This window comes from Barbatula barbatula, assembly GCF_947034865.1.
Source record: "Barbatula barbatula genome assembly, chromosome: 5".
Taxonomy (NCBI): domain Eukaryota; kingdom Metazoa; phylum Chordata; class Actinopteri; order Cypriniformes; family Nemacheilidae; genus Barbatula; species Barbatula barbatula.
The window spans coordinates 1825954-1848343 of record NC_136769.1 but is presented as its reverse complement, the minus strand read 5'-3'; the positions used below and the strand labels follow the sequence as shown (position 1 = coordinate 1848343).

The window sequence follows — 22390 nt, the reverse complement described above, 5'->3', positions numbered from 1 at the left end:
GTGTTAATATTGCCCGCAGTTTTGTCTTGTGTTTTTGTACATAAACCCAACCCAGTGTTTATCATGTTCTTTTTATTATGACAAGTGTTATCCGTGTCTGATCTGGGACCCGTTTCAATAAGGAGGTTCAAGCAACACTGAGTTAAAATATGAACTCTGAGTTGATTTACTCTGATAATCGCTACTATATAAACATATATACCTACGATTTTTGTCATGTAGGTGCAATCCTGCAATAAAAAGAACATGGCAGCAGCTGAAAATGAAATATATAAACATCATTCAGTCCGGTGAGTTTAAATGTTCTTGCTTGTAGGATGCCTGACTGGGAAATGTTTGATATATTTAATAAACTGGCCTTGAAAGTCTTTGAGGACATGAGAACCGAGCCCTGTGGCTATAGAAGACAGAAAACTAGCCATGCTCGCCCCTGCTCCAGCTGTGTGTAATGGAGGCCAGCTAGTGAAGAGTTGTGCAGTGTGTAAGCCTCAATCCCTGACCAACAGAGACGCTCTAGCGACAGACGCTATAGGGACTGCGGTCTTTAGGCTCGTCGTTAGAGCGCCCGTCTCTCAGTCGGACCGACGGCAGTTCGAAGCCCGCGCAGAGCGGGGCAAGTGGGACCTTTTAAATGTGCACACAATCACAATGGGAAATCCTAAAGGGTATTTGAATTATTATCTAATTCCAGAGGTGGCAGCAAGACCACATTTATTTGATCAGCCTAATTCAGATAGACGTTCACCATTCACCTGCAGTCCTATGAAACTCGTCTTTGATGGCTCGCAAAGGAAACTTAACACAAATGTATAAAAAGTGCTTGAGAGCGATGCACACTTTTCTTTCTGCTCTACATACAGTTGCCTTGCTAACGTGTTCTGCATCCCCAGTGTTATATAGAAAGCTTCCATTAGCAAAGATACGTAAAGCCATACAGAGAATCTGCTCAGTGAAAGTGACCTATTTGTGAGTTATGGAGAACCTTACCTGAAATGTGACCTCTGCATTTAACCCATCCACACACGCACAGCAAGTGGTGAACACACGTACACCCGGAGCAGTGGGCAGCTATCACTGCAGCGCCCGGGGAGCAAGTAGGGGTCAGGTGCCTTGCTCAAGGGCACCTCAGTCGTCACCTGCCGGCCCTGAGGATCCAACTGGCAACTTTCTGGTCACGAGTCCGACTCTCTAACCATTAGGCCACGACTGCCACGACAGATGTAAGAGCGCAGCCACGACGAGTGAGGTTTGTGATGTAAGGATGAAGCAGATTGTAAATATATGTAATGGACTGTAAAGAAAAACTGTATCGCTCCAATAAGAAATCCTCCGGATATGATAAAACATCCAAACAGGGCTTCACCATATATTCTCTCCTGACGCAAATTTAACTCTCTCTGAATAAACGGACATGCCATTTTAATGTCTGTGTTACGAACTTGTGCGCGATTAAGGAAAACGAATGAAAAAACAAACGGCGAAGGCAATTTCAACTCCGCTCGCGCTTCTAAAAGGGGCGGAGATTGCAACAAACCTCGGGTTATTGGAATAAAACCTGCTCCAGACCAGGTTAGGTTCACAGAGTAGGTTACTATGGTTACTCACTCTTAAGTATAAGATACCTTGATTTCTGAAACGGGCTTGAGTTACCCCGCGGTCACGGGTTTGATATACCTCGCGTTCTGAAACTGAAAACCCAGAGTATCCCGTTTTCTGGGGTTAACTTACTCTGAGTTTGCACTTACCCTGCTTTCTGAAACGGGTCCCTGATCACCTGTCCTCTGTATGTTTGTCAAAATGTTTCTTCATTTTACTCTGTGCTCCTAGAAGGTTACAGTACATGCTATCAATACTTCAGGGAATTTTTGCTTTAGTACATCCGATTTTTTGACCAATGAAATGGGAACTACCACAGGCGGTGAGATTACATCTCGCCATACCCTACCTCCAGCTACATTATTCCCAAGTATTACCATGACACCATCCACTGGCAATGATGGACGCACTCGAGCTCTCTTCCAGCAATAAGCCTGTAACTCGGGGACAAACACACAACCACTCACTGAGCCAACACACACTGACACAAGTGATCGATCAGAATCACATCCGCTCTGTTGTTCACATTCAGTTTTACATCAAATGAATCTGTGATAAACTGGTGGAAGTTCTTCTCTTATCACATCTTCTAGAAGTTTGAAATCATCAACATCATCATGTTTCACTCCACTGAAGTCACATCTGAGAGCCTCAGTGTGAAAAATCTACATTTCCACTGGTCTCTATTACACGTTGAGTAGATTCATGTGATGCTGTCATGACCGGAGACATTTCCCCTGAGGTTAAAGTTAAAAAGCTGCGAGCCGCAACAGCAGGTTTCTTTGTCCTTTTGGTTTGCATTTCTTTGATTTGAATCTCTTAACATCACCGACACAAACAGCGAGTTCTCATTTATCGTTTTTACTTTTACATTTATGCATTTGGCGGACTCTTTTATCCAAAGCGACTTACATTGCATTACATTGCATCATCCTATACATGTTACATAGGTATCTGCAATCCCCTGGGATCCAACCTTGCGTTGTTAACACAATGCTCTTATCCCCTGACCACTGACAAAGCTTAAGCCAAATCCAAGACTACAATACATGTTTTTCAGTTGTCATCATACGGGCATCATCTTACTTTACTCTGTTACTTCCGGGGAAGAAGATGGCGCCAGTGTGTGTGGCCCGCCGTCTGATCCTGCAGTCATTGTGTGTGTTTGTGCTGTTTGTGTCACTAGTTGTTCAACATGTTGACTCTCTTTTTTTGTTTACTGGATCTTCGACTTACTGTAAAGTTTGATCATGGTGGACAAAATACACTGCCCCCGTCCTTGTTTGAGATCCCAGCTTCCCTCTGCCGTTTTACGGCTTTACATCACCGGCGTAAACGACACCTTCACCGGGGTAAAGGCTTGGCTGGCACACCTTTCCATTATTTCCTGGACCAAGTACCGAGCGGGGACACGTCTTGATCGCTGGACCCTGTCGACGCCTTGTTGGTAGGCTACCTGTCGTCGGACCGACTGAGGAGTTCCAGGCCCACGCTCCGATACTGATACTCTTGCAATAATTTGGGTAAAGAAAAATCTATCACTGTAAGATATCCAGTAAAACAACATGAATTTTCCGGCAGCAAAAAGTTTTATGTTTTTGACCTGTTGCATAAAAACACACAAAAAAACTAGATAATGGAAACTATTGTTGTTAAAGTCAGTTTTAAACTAAATAATTCAATCTTTAATCAAAAGAGATCATCAAACAAACAATCATTCAGTATTGAGAAGGCCGCTGACTCACAGACGGGTCAGTCTGAGGTAGTTTCACAGGACTCGTGTTCCCTTTACTTTTCTGATATCAGCAAATTGATGTTCAATACTTTTTTACACCATAAACTGTGTTTAAGTGAAACATAGAAACACGTTCATGTTTGTTTGCATGTTTTGTGATTTTGAAACTAGAAGTAAACTAAACCGACACCCGTTGATCCTTTTTTTTAACCCAGGTAAAGTCTTTAGGTCCATTCCTAGTATTACATTTGTATCTGATTTGTTAATTTGACCTGAAATAGCCGGAAAATAAATGCTTTTCTAAGATTCAATGATATGTTAAACAAATTCATCAAACTGCCAGTGATGATGTAATGAGGGTGGAGCTTGAAAATCAAATCTCCAGAGGGATGTATTGACGTATTGATAGGAGAGAGGAGGACTCATATTCATATTTAAGTTCTGCACATAACCCATTCGAAACTCAATTCTCTTCGGTTCTCTCTCATCTGTCATCTCTGGATCTCAATGACATGGACAAACTCATTCATCTGATTTTATTTTCTGGTGAGTACAGCTTATGTCATTTCATATAAGACACAGATGATGTTAACAAAGATTGAAATCCAGGGCTGGCTCAACCTCTGTTGTTGCCCTAGGCAAGATTGATAGACATTATTGAGATCAAGAATGAAAAATGTCACTTGTGAAAATGTAATCATTGATATAAAAAATATGGCAGCCTCTTGTGTTATTTCACTAGTCTAAGAATCATGTTTTTTACTAGCTGAAATGAAATTTCTGATATCAAGAATTATAATTTTACTATTCAAAATTGAATTGTTGATATCAAAAATTAATATCCTGAGATGGATTTAAAGATAATTCAACTTGCGATACCATCTTTCATCTCACTTAGCCAATGTAGTCCCTGGTATTCCAAATATCATAAGTTTTCTCTATATAAAACAACTTTATAAATAGGATTTTTGAGTATGAGACTTTTTTCAATATGGCATGAAATTACTTGAGAGTCTAGCTGAAAGACTTCAGACTTGACTCGGACTCTAGCTGAAAGACACATTAGCTGGTCTCCATTACAAATGCGTAATTAACTTCTTAGGATAAAGAATTAAAATCACCACATGATGAGGCAAGAAGCTGTTCACATATCGTGTCTTTCTGCCCTCTCGTCTGGCACCCCTCCGGATATTTTGTGCCCTAACCACCAATGTCGCCCATGCCACTGCAGGCCCTGTTTAGATATTTTATACTACTTTTTTAAATGACTGACTTTGTAACAATTCATTAAGCCTCTTATGAAGAAACCAAACTTAGACTCCAATGAACTAGGAAACTAAAGACCTCAAGACTTGACTACTGTAATGCGCTACTTAGTGTTTGTCCTGCATCATCAATAAACAAACTACAGTTAGTTCAGAACCAGGTCCAGAAAATACCATCACATAACCCCAATGTCATCAACTGTAGCACCTTAACTCTGGAACAGTCTTCCTGATATTATTTGAGGATCAGACACACTCGCCCAATTTAAATCTAGACTAAAGACACATCTTTACAGCTAAAAATTCACTTAATTCAAAATATGCTAAATAAACCACCGGGAGACTGATGACATTAGACATTATTTACTAGAATCATTTAACTTGTTATATAAACAACATGTACTGTGTTTTACCTTTTTGTGATTTTCGGTTTTCCTTATTTTCTCCTGTAAAGCTGCTTTGGAACAATGCACATTGCTATATAAATAAAATTAAAATGTAACTTTTTATTAATGTGAATTGCTGTTGAAATATTTCTCAGCAGGGCTTCTTTCCATTGCAGGTGGTTTGAAAGGTAAGACATTCTTTTAATTCTTCATATGCAAAAATATATCAAGTTATGAATAATAATTCAGTCCTTATAGCAAGACAGGGGCTTAATTTTAACTCATGATTTTTTTATGGTTAATTATGACAACGCAAGTTTGTTGGTTGGATCCCAGGGGATTGCAGATACCTATGTATAAATGTATAGGATAATGCAATGTAAGTCGCTTTGGATAAAAACGTCTGCAAACAGCCTAAATGTAAATGTAATGAATATATTCAGTTTTTTGTTTTGTCAATGTTTTTTCTAGAGAATTTAGCATTGAATGGAACAGCTACACATTCATCAACAGATCGCAACTGGGTAGCGCAAAAAGCCATAGATGGTGTAAGATATGGCGCAGTTGAAGCAGATCACTGCTCTAGTACACCAATTGAGAATAACCCATGGTGGAGGTTGGATCTTCTGGATTATTATGAGATTAATACAGTGATCATCGCTCCTAAACCAATCTGCTGTCCTGAATTTACCAACGGAGCAGAGATTCGTATCGGAAACTCACTGGACAACAATGGAAACAACAATCCCATGTAAAGTTATTCAGTTAAACACCTTAATACAGATTCATTGATTTAAACGCTTCTCTAGGGATTCATTGTTTCTCTCTCTCTCTCTCTCTCTCTCTCTCTCTCTCTCTCTCTCTCTCTCTCTCTCTCTCTCCAGATGTGCTGTTACTTCTGGTTTTCAAGTTGGTGTCCCCATCAGTTACTCATGTGGTGCAATGGAGGGACGTTATGTGAATTTGGTCATGCCTGGACAGACAAATTATCTCACTATTTGTGAATTGGAGGTCTATGGAAAACGTAATTCCTAAAAAATGGCACTGTTTTGTAGACATTTTGTAGAAACATTTATTATAATGAATGACAAAAACTAGCAAGTAAATGTATCTTCCACAAACTTTTAATTACATATCATAGCTTAAATAGCACCTCTACTGGCAGCAAGTGAAACCTATACCAACAACTGGCCTATTTGATCAGTCACTGTGGCCTGGTGGTTAGAGCGTTGGGCTTGTGATCAGAAGGTTGCCTTATTTAACATTCGCAAGGTTAGACTCTACCTCACTGAGCATGCGGCACAACTCCTTGTCCAGGGCCCTGGACTGTGCCTCTGACCGTCCCACTGTTTTTGCTGTACTTTATTTAATTTAAACTGTATTTTATTTTATTTTATTATTCTTAACTGGTTTATTGTTTTATCAAATGGAATTTTTTATTTATTTTATGTAAAGCACTTTGAATTACCATTGTGTATGAAATGTGCTATATAAATAAACCTGCCTTGCCTGGCACTGTAATATTTGGCATTCATTTCATCAGCTCTGTGGAAAGGAGCGCTGTGATCTTCATCATGATTTGGTATTGTGTTGGTGCAGATGGGATTACAGAGCGTAATTACTGAGAGCCTCAGTGTGAAAAATCTACATTTCCACTGGTCTCTATAACACGTTGAGTAGATTCATGTGATGCTGTCATGACCGGAGACATTTCCCCTGAGGTTAAAGTTAAAGAGCTGCGAGCCGCAACAGCAGGTTTCTTTGTCCTTGTGGTTTGCATTTCTTTGATTTGAATCTCTTTACATCACCGACACAAACAGCGAGAACAAATCAAAAATCACTTACAAGTGACTTGGGGAGTGAAATTCTCGAGAGCGTGATCTAGAAGGTGCAGAAACTATTTACATTTATAAAACGGTCAGTTCTTGTCCTTGATTCTGATTGGCTGAGCAGAGTTCTAAGCCGTAATAAAATAGCCCGATGCTTCTTGGGACTTATTGCTTTAAAAGACAGTACACACAATAATATGCAAAGGTGCAGCAGATTATACATAAACTGGATACCAAATGTCATGGAGCTGCATGTAGTCCAGTTGAACTGTGTTAGAGTTCAAACTGCAATGTGTGGAATACCGTAAAGTGGGAGTAACTTTGCAAACTCGTGATCTACAAACTAATGTAAGAATATGTATTCATCACTCCTTTAACACAGATGTGAGGTTGTTAGCGCCTCTCTAGGAGTGTTTGACTGATGAATCTTGTAATGGAAATTTTCTAGTCTAGCTTCTTGATGTGTCTATCTATATGTTTACGAAGTGTTTATCTATGTTTTCTTTTCTATGTTATCATGTTTTTCTCTATACGAGTCATACCACTCTGCCTTTGCCCTCGAGCAGAGACCAAGATGTTCTGTTTGGAATAACGGGCATCACTTCTCGTAAACCAGCTCGGGATTCTTGTTAGGGGGCAAAGGGATGGGGTGTCACATACTTCATCATATATATACTATGGGTGCAGGAGGAAAGAGCGCCTTTGCTCTGCACCATGCTCATTGCTTATGATGCAGATTAAACGACAATAAAATACTTTGCAAAGTACCTGATGTCTCTGCATATTGCGTTTGTCAAAATTGACTCACCTTGATTAAGGAATAAGAAAATTCCACAACAATCTTCTTCAATGTAGCAGAACAGAGGTCTATGCGAGGTTTTGGTCAACCAAATTCTTCTAGAATGAATGATATCTTGTGTTATTGAGAAGGGAATATGTGCACGGCCTTGTATCTGTGGATTAGACTGAAACATAGAGTCTGTGGGAATTAAGATCAATATATAGATCGATATAAAAATGGATGATTAATTTTGTTTAAATCAGATGTATTTTCCTACATGACATGATTGTGAACAAAAGCTTGAAGCTGAGAGTTCTACAGTTGCTAGATGTTGCCAGAGATCTGAATGTGGTCAGTAAGTGGGGGGTTGCATGTTCTGCTTATATGTGTGTGTGTGTAACAAGAACCACATCTTCTTTTTGGGGAAGAAATGTGTACACTGAAGGATCTTATTGTGGTATTAAACGTGCCTTTACATTTAATATGCTTTAGGATTTCATTATTGTTAACCAACTGTGCATAATATGTTGAAAATATAACCAAGTGTGTGAGTTGTGTTAGCCAAGAGTTGGGGATGCTTTTGAGAGTATTTTTCCACAGGAAACCAGTGTGTGTGTGAAGATTAGATTACACACGGATTGTGGGGGCCTCTATATAATTTGTTACAGATGGTGATTTGAAAAACAAGGCAGTGAGCTGATTGGCTGGAGACCAGACAAAGGGGAGAAAAACTGATTGGACCCCAGCTGAAGAGACTCGGCGAGAAATACCATATAAAAGGCTGTGAAACTGTTTTTCGGGGTCGGTTCTTGGTATAAGACTTTACGTCTGAGAACTCACCCAGCAGCTGCTGTACCCAGCTGTTGTATTGTTTGAGACTTCTGATCAATAAATTTCAACATTTTCTTAACTGGCCTCTCTCCAATTTTGAACACGCAGAACATTGCTCAAATGTTCATCAAGTCCCGATCTCTGCAGACTGAATGACACAATACACATCGTTTCATTTATCTTTCATACTTATCATGTCTTCTTGTGTGCTGTGTGTGTGTAAGTTTGTTTTCCCCCTTAAATAACAGGTTTTTGACATTTATGTGCAAGCATGTACTGGCTATTGAGACTACTGGGAGATTCCTGCCGGCGTAACGTCTGTTAGCTGTAACGTCTGTTACCTCCTGTCTAGTGCCCTCGTGCTCCTTCCATAAAGTTCGATCGATTATAATAAACGATGTTCGTCAGCATTGTGAGACAACTACCCTCCTGTCTAGTAAAATGGAGACAGCTTGGATGCTATTGTTATTCGCATCTAGCAGGGAAGTAGGAGTCGTGAGCACAATAAATGTTTTTCACTCCGTGATACCAGTTGCCTATAGCCATGTTCAGCACATGCAGAGGTTATAATTATCATACTTTTGTATATGTACTTTAACACTATCCAATGTGCATTATGGGCACAGACCTGTATTTATTTAAGGGGGCACAACACACAGAAACATGTCCCGTACGTACAAATACATACATATCTCTGAAGCGTATTCCACACCATCGCACAAATCATAGTGAGAATTAAATGACAATACGGTCTGATTGATATATGAATCTTCTTCCCAGTAAAACAAATGATGAATGTTTTTAAGTCTTTATTAGTCTGGTGTATTTTGAGAACAAATATCTTTGTAATATAAGAGTAAAAGTCATTGTTTGCATACAAATGGACATCAAAAGAAAAGCTAATAAAATGTATACCCTTTGTTACATGTCTGCCTTTAATACAGATTTATTATCCAGGACAAAATTCCTTCCATCATAAAAATATATAGTAGACTACGGATGAATCCAGAATTTTGCATATTGTGAGCGATTGTCTTCAAAAAAAAAAAAACAATTCCTCCTGTTTCCTGGTGCTGATGCGGTGGTAAGTAACAGGGTGGCGATAACATCGAATAATTGAACGGACTGGAGTCAATTATTCTGCTTACACCACGGTTACCGTTCAAATGTTAATTTCATGTTCTCGTCTTTTAAATGCTGTTGATGGTAGAACTACTTTCTTGTGCATCTCAATTCAAGAGTTTGTGATGCAGAGTTCACATTGCCAGATTTTCAGAGTCGATGCATCAATGTTCTTTTCTCATTGCATGACTATCTGCGGCAGCATTCAGTTGCTGCAGTGTTTACATTGAACGATGGATCGGCGACAGGAGGTTACACACTGCGTTACTTTACAGTTTTAAACTATTTGCACCACAAAAAAATAATTTTACTGGATTTTACTATGGGCGCAGTGTTTGCAAACATTAAACAAATCATTGCTTGCGTTTTAAAACAGTAGAGATTTATATTTCAGTATTAAATGCTTGGTCTGTAAAAAGATCATTTTTATCAACCGTATCAATATTCTGTTAACAATTGCACTTGACTGTTGCTGCTTAACTCACACATAAGTGGACTTTCATACTATAAACACGACGATATTATTTATCCAAAGCAACTAACGGGCCTTTCAGTCTATGCATGTCTTTATCAGTAGCCGGTGCGACTTGTTTCCATATTACAAAAAGTTATCGACTATAAGGAGATGCAATAATGTTGCGTAACAATTGTAATGTAATGATCGATTTACTTCTTCTGCAGAACACATTTTAGAAAAATGTTGGCAACAGAAAACCTTTGGTCCCAATTGACTTGCATTAGATATATGTCCATATAATAAAAGGGGAACAACAGTTATTGGTTACAAACATTTTTCATAATCTCTTCATTTGTGTTTTGCAGAAGACAGAAAAATCACCTTTAAAAGGACGGCGGTGAATGACAATTTTAAGGTAGACCATTCCTTAACAGGAAAAAGGTATAATGGGTTTGTTTACACTTGTATGGGATGGTAAATGACAGAACTGGTATCAAAAGGTTTAAGCTTTGGCCCAGATAAAAACATTTTCCCAAGCTTTACAAATTTAAAAACTTTTATTCTCATTCCTCACATTTGACTGTCATGGATAACAGAGGTGGAAAGATATGATAAGGACAGAAAGGACGATGTGGCTTTTGGGTTGTGTTGTAGAAGCTGGTGTAACAGTTGTGTCTGGTTGAAATCAAGGAGGCAGATATCCAGACATGGTCACATTCACAACAGACTAGGACATGGGACAAGAGAGCAAAACAGGGATTCCCTGCCATTGCATCTGCATGACATACTTCCCTCCCTGAAAAACACAAACACACAAGTTGGCTTTATAGCTTTTAACCTTACACAAGAGCAAATTAACCATAAGTACCTTTTGTGTAACACCACATCCATTATAGGGTGTAGCATAAACAAGACCTCCATGAGTGTGTGAAGTGTGTCCACAGTTAGGCGGCAAATGGCCAAGAGGAACCGGTGCAGAACTATCTGTGAGAAATAAGTCCAAAGGTGATTCAATGCTGAAAATCTCATTACACTATTTATTAAGGCTCCAGTGAAATTTTGCGGTGAGGTTTCAAATCGCCACCAACGGCTCACCGCAGCCCCTCCCTTTCAAAGCACTATGATGGTAAAAGGTCTAACATGTCATTGTGTTTTCACTTTGCTGAAAGATATAACTCACTCTGTAGCGCAGTTTTCCCATTTAGGGCTACAGTGGAAACATAGCAAATTCAATAAAAAAGCAACAGTTAGATTTTATAGGATATTTGAGCATCGTATAAAGTATCCTATATTGAGCCCAACTGACACAGGAAATAAACATTACAGCAAACATTTGTCAATTTTGCCAGTGAAGGTCATACAAGTCAAAGACAAACAGGAATTCCCAACTTACCTCGACAAAGCTCAACTTGGTCCACACCAGAACCAAAGAGTTGCAAATTCATAAAATCTTTATCACACTTGAGCTTTGGAGACATTGCATCCCAGGGTACTTCAGATGAGCCTTCAAATGGTTCTTGCATTACAGCGCTGCTCGGCAGATCTGCAATACAATGAACGATTCATAACAGATTTGAATTCTTGTTAAATCCATATACACTATGACGTATAAGTGCATTACATACCAGAGACCGTATCGTCATCGATGGCGTAGTCAAAATCAGCAAATTGGTCATGAAGTATCTCTTGATCGGACATATCAGAAAGCGTTTTATCCTCTTCATCACTAGCTTCATCTGCAATACACAGCAAGCGATTCGTAACCAACATTTACATCCATTTTGAATCCATATACACAACAATGACACACAAGTGCATTACATACCAAAGAAGGCTTCGTCATCAATGGGGCTGTCAAAATCAGCAAACTGGTCATAAAGTGTCTCTTGATCTGACATATCAGAGAACGTTTCCCCTTCATCACTAGTCGTTTCTGTCCAAGACAAACTTCTGCAGTGTATTAAAGTACTGAGTGTACTGCCCGTAAACACAAGTAGAAGAACAAATTCATTTCCTCTGCTTTTGCAAAACGCCATTGTGTGCACAAAGATACGCTACTAGTGCACAAACAGTCTACAAACAGCCGCGTCACTCTGGGACCCTTAGCGAAGCAGAAAATTAGCTCATATTCCGGTTAAATGGACGAAGAGCAACAGTTGTCCTGCGTCACTTTCTAACTCTCATATTTCGAATTGTTCAGGTCAGTTTGACATATTTTATATGAATACAGAGGGTTATAAGCAAAAATGAATCTCAAGTGATGTGTGTTTGATGAGCTAACGGTACGTTAAGTGTGTAAATGGTCATGTCTAATGATAACGTTGGGAAAATGGCGGCCGACGCTAACGCTAATGTTTTCTTTTATATAGTCTTAATTGTTCGGGAATATGTCTGAGTTTATTACTTTGTGTGTGTGTGTGTGTAAGACTGTACATTAGTGTTATTTATTACCCGTAATACATCGAGTTAAAGCAGTTTGCAGATGCAGCTTTGGGTGAAACGCACGTGGTAGTAGTAGACGCATGTGGTAATTTTGCACTATAATACAGTTTCAGTTCATAGGAGTTAAGCATTTAAGTTGAGACAAATATGTTTAATATTGAAGTTTGTACTCATGTCATGTAAATACAATTTAACTTTACTGCAAATGGGATTTATCCTGTTATATAAGTGAAAACTTACAAAAATGTATAATGAATACAGAAACATTTGTTAATCAGAGATAACAGAGAATATGGATATGGACAACCGCGACAATCTCCTTCTAGGGCCGCTCATGCAGGCTCAGCTCCGGTGCCGGTCGTGTGCAGCGCTGCACCCATGTAAACAGAGTTTGCCCTTCCCCTTCTGACTTTCACTTTCGTTGCCGAATATGGAAGTGAATGAGGCTCTGCAGGTTTTTTTTATCTAGACGTATGTGAAATTCTGGATCCATTGTACATGATTGATTTATTTATTTGTTTTCCACCTCGGAAGGGCAACGTGAGTCGAGAAGGGCATATGGGCAGTTGCCCGGGCAACCTGAGCAACCCCCATGTGCACGTCCCTGGCTTTAAGGCTGAGTAGAATATGAGGTTATTTTGTTTTACACCTGAAAAATCTCTTTAAATAGGGGATTTAATTATTTTATATATTTTATAAAGGATTGTGTTAACTATCAAAGTAATGTTTTTTTAATTACTCCGTTTAAATGTAAATCCAAAATTAAATAAAGTTTAAAATGAACTTTGTTTGCTGTACAGCTGTTTAAGGTTGAATGTTCAAATTTTAATAGCAAGTAATTAATTTACAGATCAATGGCTGTAAATTTACATTATTAAACCGTTTTTAAAACAACAGTATTTTGCTGTTGAAAATTTGCACACATTTCACATCTTTTGAGGTTTACGGACGTCTGGAATTACGATGCAAATATAATGGCAGTTAATATTTATATGAGCGAAGAATTTAGTTGCTGTTGCTGATAAATGAACTGTTTCATTGCTCAAACTGCCTGAATAGCGTCATCTAAACCAGGGCTCTCACGTCTCACGCATTTACCGTGAGACAAGAAAACAAGAGATAACTAGTCCGGCTTTATGCAATTAACGGACAAGACGAATTAAATGTGAAGAGGAACGAAACGTGTCCGTATACACAGCACTGAGCATCACAACCAGTGGTTAGAGTGTTGTGCTTGTGATCAGAAGGTTGCTGGTTTGAATCTCAGTGTCAGCAGGTCATGACTGAAGTGCCCTTGATCAAGACACCTTACCCCTGATTGCTCTGCAGTGATGTGACACTGTAAACCAAATACTTGTAAGTCGCTTTGGATAAAAGCTTCTGCCAAATGAATAAATGTAAATTGATCTGTTGTGGGGTAAAATAAATAGATATAAATAAGAATGTAAAAATGTAAATGTTATACATTGTTAATACTAAAAGCTAAAGAGTTAAAATATAGTTAAAAAGCAATGGAATTAAAAGGTATGGATTTATGGCCTAATACTATATATAGCCTAATCAAATATCAGGAACATCAATTCCTGTCATAAGTGATCACATAGTGATCAATCAACATGCGAGCAAAAGAAAAAGCAACATTTCAATTCAATATGCCTTAGTGACTAGCCTATAATATCAGCCAAACGGATTATCTGAGCTTGTTCTTCTTTTGTTTTTTCACGAGCTACAGCTCATCATTAAAGGTGATTGTCTGAGCTTGATACAATAAACTAAGTTTTACTGATGAGTTTTGTCTTCCTCCCATCATACTCCTTTCACAAACTCTGAAGTTTCAGCGTCTGATCTGGGGCTTCATTTATAAAAGTGTGCATAGAAACCTTCCTAAACGTGAACGTACGCCAGAATGCTTAAAAGGGTGTACTCAAAAAATCTAGGTTTAGAACACTTTGCACCTGCACGCAATTTTCCCTTATAAACACAGATCCCTGCAAGTGTGCATATGTGAACCAGCCTCATATCCCACCCTGTACACGCCCATTTTTACCCATAAATAGTCAATGCAATTGCAATCTCATGAATGCTTATTCATATACTAATGAGCCTGGCATCCAATCTGCTTGTTAACCTGACGTCACGCACCATTATGGACGTATACTGTTTGCGGGTCCAACCGTCAGATGCCATAGAAAAAGAACAAAAAGTGCTGTAAGACCCCCGATCCCATCCTTTATCTCCATAACGAAATCACAAATGAGCTTCACTGAGATTTCCATCAATTGTTATTATAATTATAGTAAAGCTGAAGATGTTCTCTGCAGCATTTACAGCATTAGACTGATCATTAAAACCTCATTAAAATCACATCATTCATTAGTGGTGTCCTTCACCTGAGATCATATTTGAAGACATAATTGTAAAAGACGAATGTTTCTTCATTCTGGTTTTGTTATGAACTTCGTAAGAACCGATATCGAGGACATTTAGAGAAACGATTGTGTGAGAGCTTAATGGCTGTATTTCCAGACTTTGACATTTGATGATTATGAACAGTATTTAGGAAAATATATTTAGCTCTTTATTCACATTGCGTTCTGCAGTTATCGTATTTGGTGTGTTTATGGTTTAAACAACTAGAACTTATATACAGAACAAAACAAGTTTTAAAGCTTGAACTGATTTATTTCTTCCATGCAGTCTCCTGTAAAACATGTATGATGATACAGTACAGATTAAAGACAAACACAACTAGAACAGTAAGAGTTATCTTGTGTTTCTTCAACTGTGAAATGTTTCTCTCCGCTCTGAGTTCTCGTATCCTTCTTGAGCAGGGCTGGACTAGGACAAAAAAAGGGCGCTGGCATTTTTGCTCAGACCGGCCCACCACAATCGGTCGGACACAACCAACCAGTACACCATCCTTGCGGTCCCTGTAGATATGCACATCTACTGTTCCATTCCCAAAAAAACCTACAAAGCTGAGAACTAAGTGCCATGGACCAGTGTACTAACTCTCTCTTGACTGACTCCCTGGTGATAGACCTACACCTACTTACGGTGTGATTCGCGTGAATTGAGCGTTAGTAAGAGAAGCCAAACAATCCAAAAGTGGGACGAGACAGCGGGTTATTACAGAGCTCGCGCCGCGCTGACATGTCATCTGCGCGATTCAATTTTCTTAGCACCAACCAATGGGCAGCGCGGCGCCAACCAATCCGCTGCACTGACCAATTAAAACATACAAGTTCATTGGGCGCAACTCATTTACATTTTACCCATAAACCTCTGCTATTATTAACGTAAATAGTTGAGGTAAAATGGCTAGGGGCAAAACGTACAATAATAAAATAAATTACCTGAACATATAAACTGTCTGATTTAATTACCAGGAGGATGACGTGCTCCTCAAGACTTAGACATTGGAAGTCATTGAAGTTATTGAAGGGAGCTCTGTAATACCCCGCTGTCTCGTCCCACTATTGGCTTGTTTGGCTTCCCATAGTTTGCGTGATTCAAGCAAGTAGAAAATTTTCGCCGCGTTTACCCACCAGGAGCTTGATCTACTGTAATAGTGATGTGATTATGACATAGGCAGACCGAAACAACAACGAAGGACTGCGCCTCTGAAGGATTTGATGGATCCAAACACAGCGCTGAACAAGTGTAAGATGATTTCTTTGTCTAGGTATACAGCTTTCATGAATTGAAGGGTCTAATAGATGGAGCAATCAGAGGAACCGGATCCGGGGACCAAGAATGACACAGACACAGAAGTGTAGTTTACTCAAAGTCAAAGTTTACTAAAGATGGGTTCAGTATATATATGCATAAGTGAGGAAGTGACGAACATATCACTTATATCTGCACATCTCACACAATAACAAGATAACAATAAATCTGACATTTGTTAGGTCAACGTGTACTGAGCACGCCGTCATAATGGAGATCCCTCAGACAAAACATTTATCTGTCCTTACATGTTGAAACAGCTGGAACACAGAGAATTCTGGATTCTCACAACGAGTCTATATGTCTATCTTCAGCCTTCCATAGCACATAATGCGCATACACTCTCAACAAAATCCATGTCCTCCATTTTGCAATTAGATGGGAGCCACCTGACAGAAGCCCCTTCCATGACGCCCGGTGTGCCAGATAACCAGCCCAGCCGTGGAATACTGAGGTTACTCATAAGCCCTTCCACACTGAAGTCATGCAAAAGACACTGATGACACACTAAAGGTTTCTCACCAGTGAATCCTCATGTGTGTCTGAAGGCTACTCGCAGCTGTAAAACTGTTTCCACACTGTAGACATACATGAGGTTTCTCTCCAGTGTGAATCCTCATGTGTCTCTTAAGGTGTCCTGTTTGTGTAAAACTCCTTCCACACTGTAGACATGTGTGAGGTTTCTCTCCAGTGTGAATTCTCATGTGTGTCTTAAGGTGACTCAAATGTGTAAAACTCCTTCCACACTGTAGACATACATGTGGTTTTTCTCCAGTGTGAATTCTCATGTGTGTCTTAAGGTGACTCGTGTTTGTAAAACTCTTTCCACACTGTAGACATGTGTGAGGTTTCTCTCCAGTGTGAATTCTCATGTGTCTCTTAAGGTGTCCTGTTTGTGTAAAAGTCTTTCCACACTGTAGACATGTGTGATGTTTCTCTCCAGTGTGAAATCTCATGTGTGTTTTAAGGCTACTCGGATCTGTAAAAGTTTTTCCACACTGTAGACATGCATGAGGTTTCTCTCCAGTGTGAATTCTCATGTGTGTCTTAAGGCTTCCTGTTTGTGTAAAAGTCTTTCCACACTGTAGACATACATGAGGTTTCTCTCCAGTGTGAATTCTCATGTGTCTCTTAAGGTGTCCTGTTTGTGTAAAAGTCTTTCCACACTGTAGACATGTGTGATGTTTCTCTCCAGTGTGAAATCTCATGTGTGTTTTAAGGCTACTCGGATCTGTAAAAGTCTTTCCACACTGTAGACATACATGAGGTTTCTCTCCAGTGTGAATTCTCATGTGTGTCTTAAGGCTTCCTGTTTGTGTAAAACTCTTTCCACACTGTAGACATACATGAGGTTTCTCTCCAGTGTGAATTCTCATGTGTCTCTTAAGGTGTCCTGTTTGTGTAAAAGTCTTTCCACACTGTAGACATGTGTGATGTTTCTCTCCAGTGTGAAATCTCATGTGTGTTTTAAGGCTACTCGGATCTGTAAAAGTCTTTCCACACTGTAGACATGTGTGAGGTTTCTCTCCAGTGTGAATTCTCATGTGTGTCTTAAGGCTTCCTGTTTGTATAAAAGTCTTTCCACACTGTAGACATGCGTGAGGTTTCTCTCCAGTGTGAATTCTCATGTGTGTCTTAAGGCTTCCTGTTTGTGTAAAAGTCTTTCCACACTGTAGACATACATGAGGTTTCTCTCCAGTGTGAATTCTCATGTGTCTCTTAAGGTGTCCTGTTTGTGTAAAAGTCTTTCCACACTGTAGACATGTGTGATGTTTCTCTCCAGTGTGAAATCTCATGTGTGTTTTAAGGCTACTCGGATCTGTAAAAGTCTTTCCACACTGTAGACATACATGAGGTTTCTCTCCAGTGTGAATTCTCATGTGTGTCTTAAGGCTTCCTGTTTGTGTAAAACTCTTTCCACACTGTAGACATACATGAGGTTTCTCTCCAGTGTGAATTCTCATGTGTCTCTTAAGGTGTCCTGTTTGTGTAAAAGTCTTTCCACACTGTAGACATGTGTGATGTTTCTCTCCAGTGTGAAATCTCATGTGTGTTTTAAGGCTACTCGGATCTGTAAAAGTCTTTCCACACTGTAGACATGTGTGAGGTTTCTCTCCAGTGTGAATTCTCATGTGTGTCTTAAGGCTTCCTGTTTGTATAAAAGTCTTTCCACACTGTAGACATGCGTGAGGTTTCTCTCCAGTGTGAATTCTCATGTGTGTTTTAAGGCTACTCGGATCTGTAAAAGTCTTTCCACACTGTAGACATACATGAGGTTTCTCTCCAGTGTGAATTCTCATGTGTGTCTTAAGGCTTCCTGTTTGTATAAAAGTCTTTCCACACTGTAGACATGCGTGAGGTTTCTCTCCAGTGTGAATTCTCATGTGAATCTTAAGGTTTCCTGTTTGTGTAAAACTCTTTCCACACTGTAGACATGCGTGAGGTTTCTCTCCAGTGTGAATTCTCATGTGTGTCTTAAGGCTACTCGTAGCTGTAAAACTCTTTCCACACTGTAGACATACATGAGGTTTTTCTCCAGTGTGAATTCTCATGTGAATCTTAAGGTTTCCTGTTTGTGTAAAAGTCTTTCCACACTGTAGACATGTGTGAGGTTTCTCTCCAGTGTGAATTCTCATGTGTGTCTGAAGGTTTCCTGTTTGTGTAAAACTCCTTCCACACTGTAGACATGCGTGAGGTTTCTCTCTGGTGTGAATTCTCATGTGCTGTTTTTCACTCTTTTTGTCTCCTGTTCTCAGAGCTTCTTCCAGTGAAACTTTCTGGAATCTTTGTGCACGTTGATGTTTCTGATCAGCATCTTTTACTTCATCTTGACTGTCCTTATTCACTTCCATCATATCTGAAGTGAACAAAACTATCTGTTAAACACAGTTTTACAATTGTACAAAACAACATCACAAGACAAGATCATAGTTTCATTTTCAGCGAACACAGTCATTCAGTGCACTGAGTATTGCTTTGGATAAAAGTGTTTGCCATATAAGATGACCACATCCTAAGAGAATATTTTAACTTTACTGTTTAAATTACAACATAAAATTCACTCAGACTACAGAAATGACATTTTCAGCAGAAAAAGAAACAAAACTGTAAATTATTCATTGTGTAAACCAGAGAGCAAATGTATGTTTATTAATTACTGCCATATCATCTCAGTGGTTTGGATTGTATGAATCAAGTATAAATCAAGAATCAATGCAAAACATTTTCAGGTACAAAATAAAAGTCATCAGATGTGAAATAACACTACATAGTCTTCACTGTATTAATTGAATATAGATCAATCCTTATTAGAGTCACACCAGTCAAGAGCATTGAGTGACGATTTTCTTTGTCTTTTCTTGTTTTATTAACAATAATAACAGACTGTGATTTATAAAGCTGCTGTCACTTTAAGTTCAGTACAGCAGAAACGATGCCCCCAAAAATATAGTCGAGTAAAAGAAAGAATAACAACTAAAAACCAACAGACTGTGTCTCATGTAGTCGAGTAAAAGAACAAATGCATGTTTTCTTTTCAATAAGACGATAAAAAACCAACAGACTAATGAAAATGTGAAACAAAGGGTCAAAATGCTGTGCTCTACAAACTCAAAGCAGAACGATGGTCACCTTATAGCCAAACATGTGATTCTATTGAACCTTTACCAGATCACAACCAGATCAAGTTATGATCACTTTATGCAGTTTAGTGATTCACTTTCAGTTCTAATCTTCTGCATTTGTGGTTTATCAAATAAATGAAAGCTTAATAATTCCTCCACTGTCAGAAATAAGGATTTAAAAACAGAAACCAACCTCTGTGTTCTTTAGTCCTCTGAGTTTCTGTTGTGTGTAGTTCTGGATCTCTCGTGTTCTCAAGCTTCTCTTCCACAAACTCCAACAACTGTGTGAAGATTTCAGTTCTTACACCTGAAGTGATTCTTCTGCTTGTTGCTTTCTGGTATTTATTGGTGGTTTGATGTAGGAGGAGCTTTACTGAAGGTGTCAATCACTGTTGGTGTGAACTGGAGATGTTAGAGAGGCATTGTCAATAACTCAACTCAGCTTCACTTATATAACATCACTAAAAACAACAATTGTTGACCAAGATGCTGTCCACTATATCAAATACCAACATTTATCTCCATGTGTGACATAAATGACAAAAACATCTGGGCCACATCACAAATCAACTACAGAAACCCAAGCAAAGTGAGAGCAGTTGTCATAAAAACATCTAAGAATGTTCAATTTCTTTGGTCTTATTCATGATGGATAAATATTCAACTGCTTATTATTTATTATTATTATTATAATATTATTATAAATATCAATGATTGTAGCGTTTGGAATATCGATACACAATCATGAAAAAATATTGCGCTGTAGTCTATCAATATTTTTGCACAATCGACATTAAAAAACGATTCAATTGAAAAGAATGAGAGTTAAATCATTCAATAACTTCTGAAGGACTTTGATTTGATCGGTTACAACAAGACCCTCAGGTTATAAAACTGTCTGGTGTTTTAAATCACAGAAGTTTTGAGCTTTTAAAATCGATATCAAATTCTGCCTATTTAAAACACAAACATCTGTTTTGTGAGGACATTTCCATGAGAGTTTAAGATATCAGCATAATGAAGGAGGTGAAAATGGGAACTATGGGTGTAGAATAATGACAGCTGTTAACACTGATGTGTCTGTTATACTGAAACAAAAAGAAAACGTTCATGATCATCAGCAGAAGACCGGCAGCTCTATTAACACCAATGGATGTGTTTTCACTGTTAGGCTAATGTCACTAATGAAACAAACCTTTCAGGACAAACATACAAATCAGGATTTTAAGTCTCAGTATATATGAACTAAACATATGTTTATCATTGTTATATCTTCCTCACTGTGCTCCTGTGTTTTGTGTTCATCTCTTGTGCTAAGACTGACTCAACTCTGAATACATCAGACCAAATCCCTCTGAATTCATCTGATCCGACAGAAAAGGTGCATCATGTCAAGACCATATTATATATTATACTGAAGGAAACTAGGCTTTATATTTAACTGTATTATTAAGGCTCGTTACGTTATAATGTTGATTGTAGTTTGTAATAATGACACTTTTCCGCATGTTCACAAGACCGTCAAGAATCCTTGAAATGAAACTTAACGAGAGAATCCGCCGGTCGTTCATTCTCTCTGAACGGATTTGAAACGATACAGCGGCGTCTTATAATAAATTCGTTCCCTGAACTTCTCCGCGATTAGTTGAGTTTTAAACGTCTGAAATGTCACATTGTTCGTCAACAGACTCATTGAAAGCGGTCACAGCAAACAGCGCATACAGGCGCGCAGACAGCACTATAGTGACGGGGAGACAAGACCCCTCAGACTCATAGTGACCCGATCTGCCCCTCACTGTCCCAACGAAAGACGACAAACATCAAACATCTGTAAAACTGAGGATTCATGAGGATGTCCGCTATGTACATTAGCCTGAGTAGTGACGGACAGGCCCGCAGCTGCTTCAGTATTTTCCCGTCACTGCTTCACAATCGTGTCGGTCATCGACGTTCAGTCTCTGTGTGCTGCTGCTGCTGCTGCTAGCCGAGGCGTCCCGGAAACACGATTTGACGTCACTTCCTGTCTGAAATAAATCGAAACACTTTACGGCAGTTTCAGGTATTATTTATCGCCTACCGTGACTGCTGTTTTTTATACATTTTGTATTACATTTATTAAAAAGTGTATTTATCTGTATAAGTTTATTTTTCATGTACGCTGCTTTAAGATATTTCGTGGCTTGTAAAAATTCGGCTGCATTATAATGCCTGTTTGTTTTAAGGTGGATATAAACAATCAAAACCCAGTAAACACAAAAACGTTTTTTTCAAGTTGCGAAAAAGTTGTGATAACGTTTCTCTCCAATGTATTTAATACGACAAAATGTCGGGTTTTTTTTACGTTGCTTTTACGTTGTTAATTAACATTGGGGCGTTTAATAACGTTGTTTTTGGCTGTGCCTTGAATGTAGACTGCCTTGCGGTGTTTGTCACTGTCCTGCTACATCCGTCTTCTATGGTTTAACTGTGTGTGAAGTGTCGTTAATATTCAAGATATAACGATTCTTTCTGGACCGATAAAAACACTGAGAAGTCATTGGTAAAGAAACATACATTTTTTATTAATTTCATAAAGCAATTTATCAATATTTTGA

At 38.8% G+C, this 22390-nt stretch overlaps 1 long non-coding RNA gene across 1 annotated transcript; it reads right to left on the bottom strand.

The window, feature by feature from the left end:
* Positions 1-16219: 16219 nt before the first annotated feature.
* Positions 16220-21774, bottom strand: LOC306894148. The gene is made up of 4 exons (XR_013786663.1): positions 21664-21774; positions 19990-20198; positions 18347-19030; positions 16220-17759 (listed from the first exon to the last, which is right to left on the bottom strand). It is a non-coding gene; the product is annotated as an uncharacterized lncRNA (long non-coding RNA).
* Between the last annotated feature and the right edge of the window lie 616 nt (positions 21775-22390).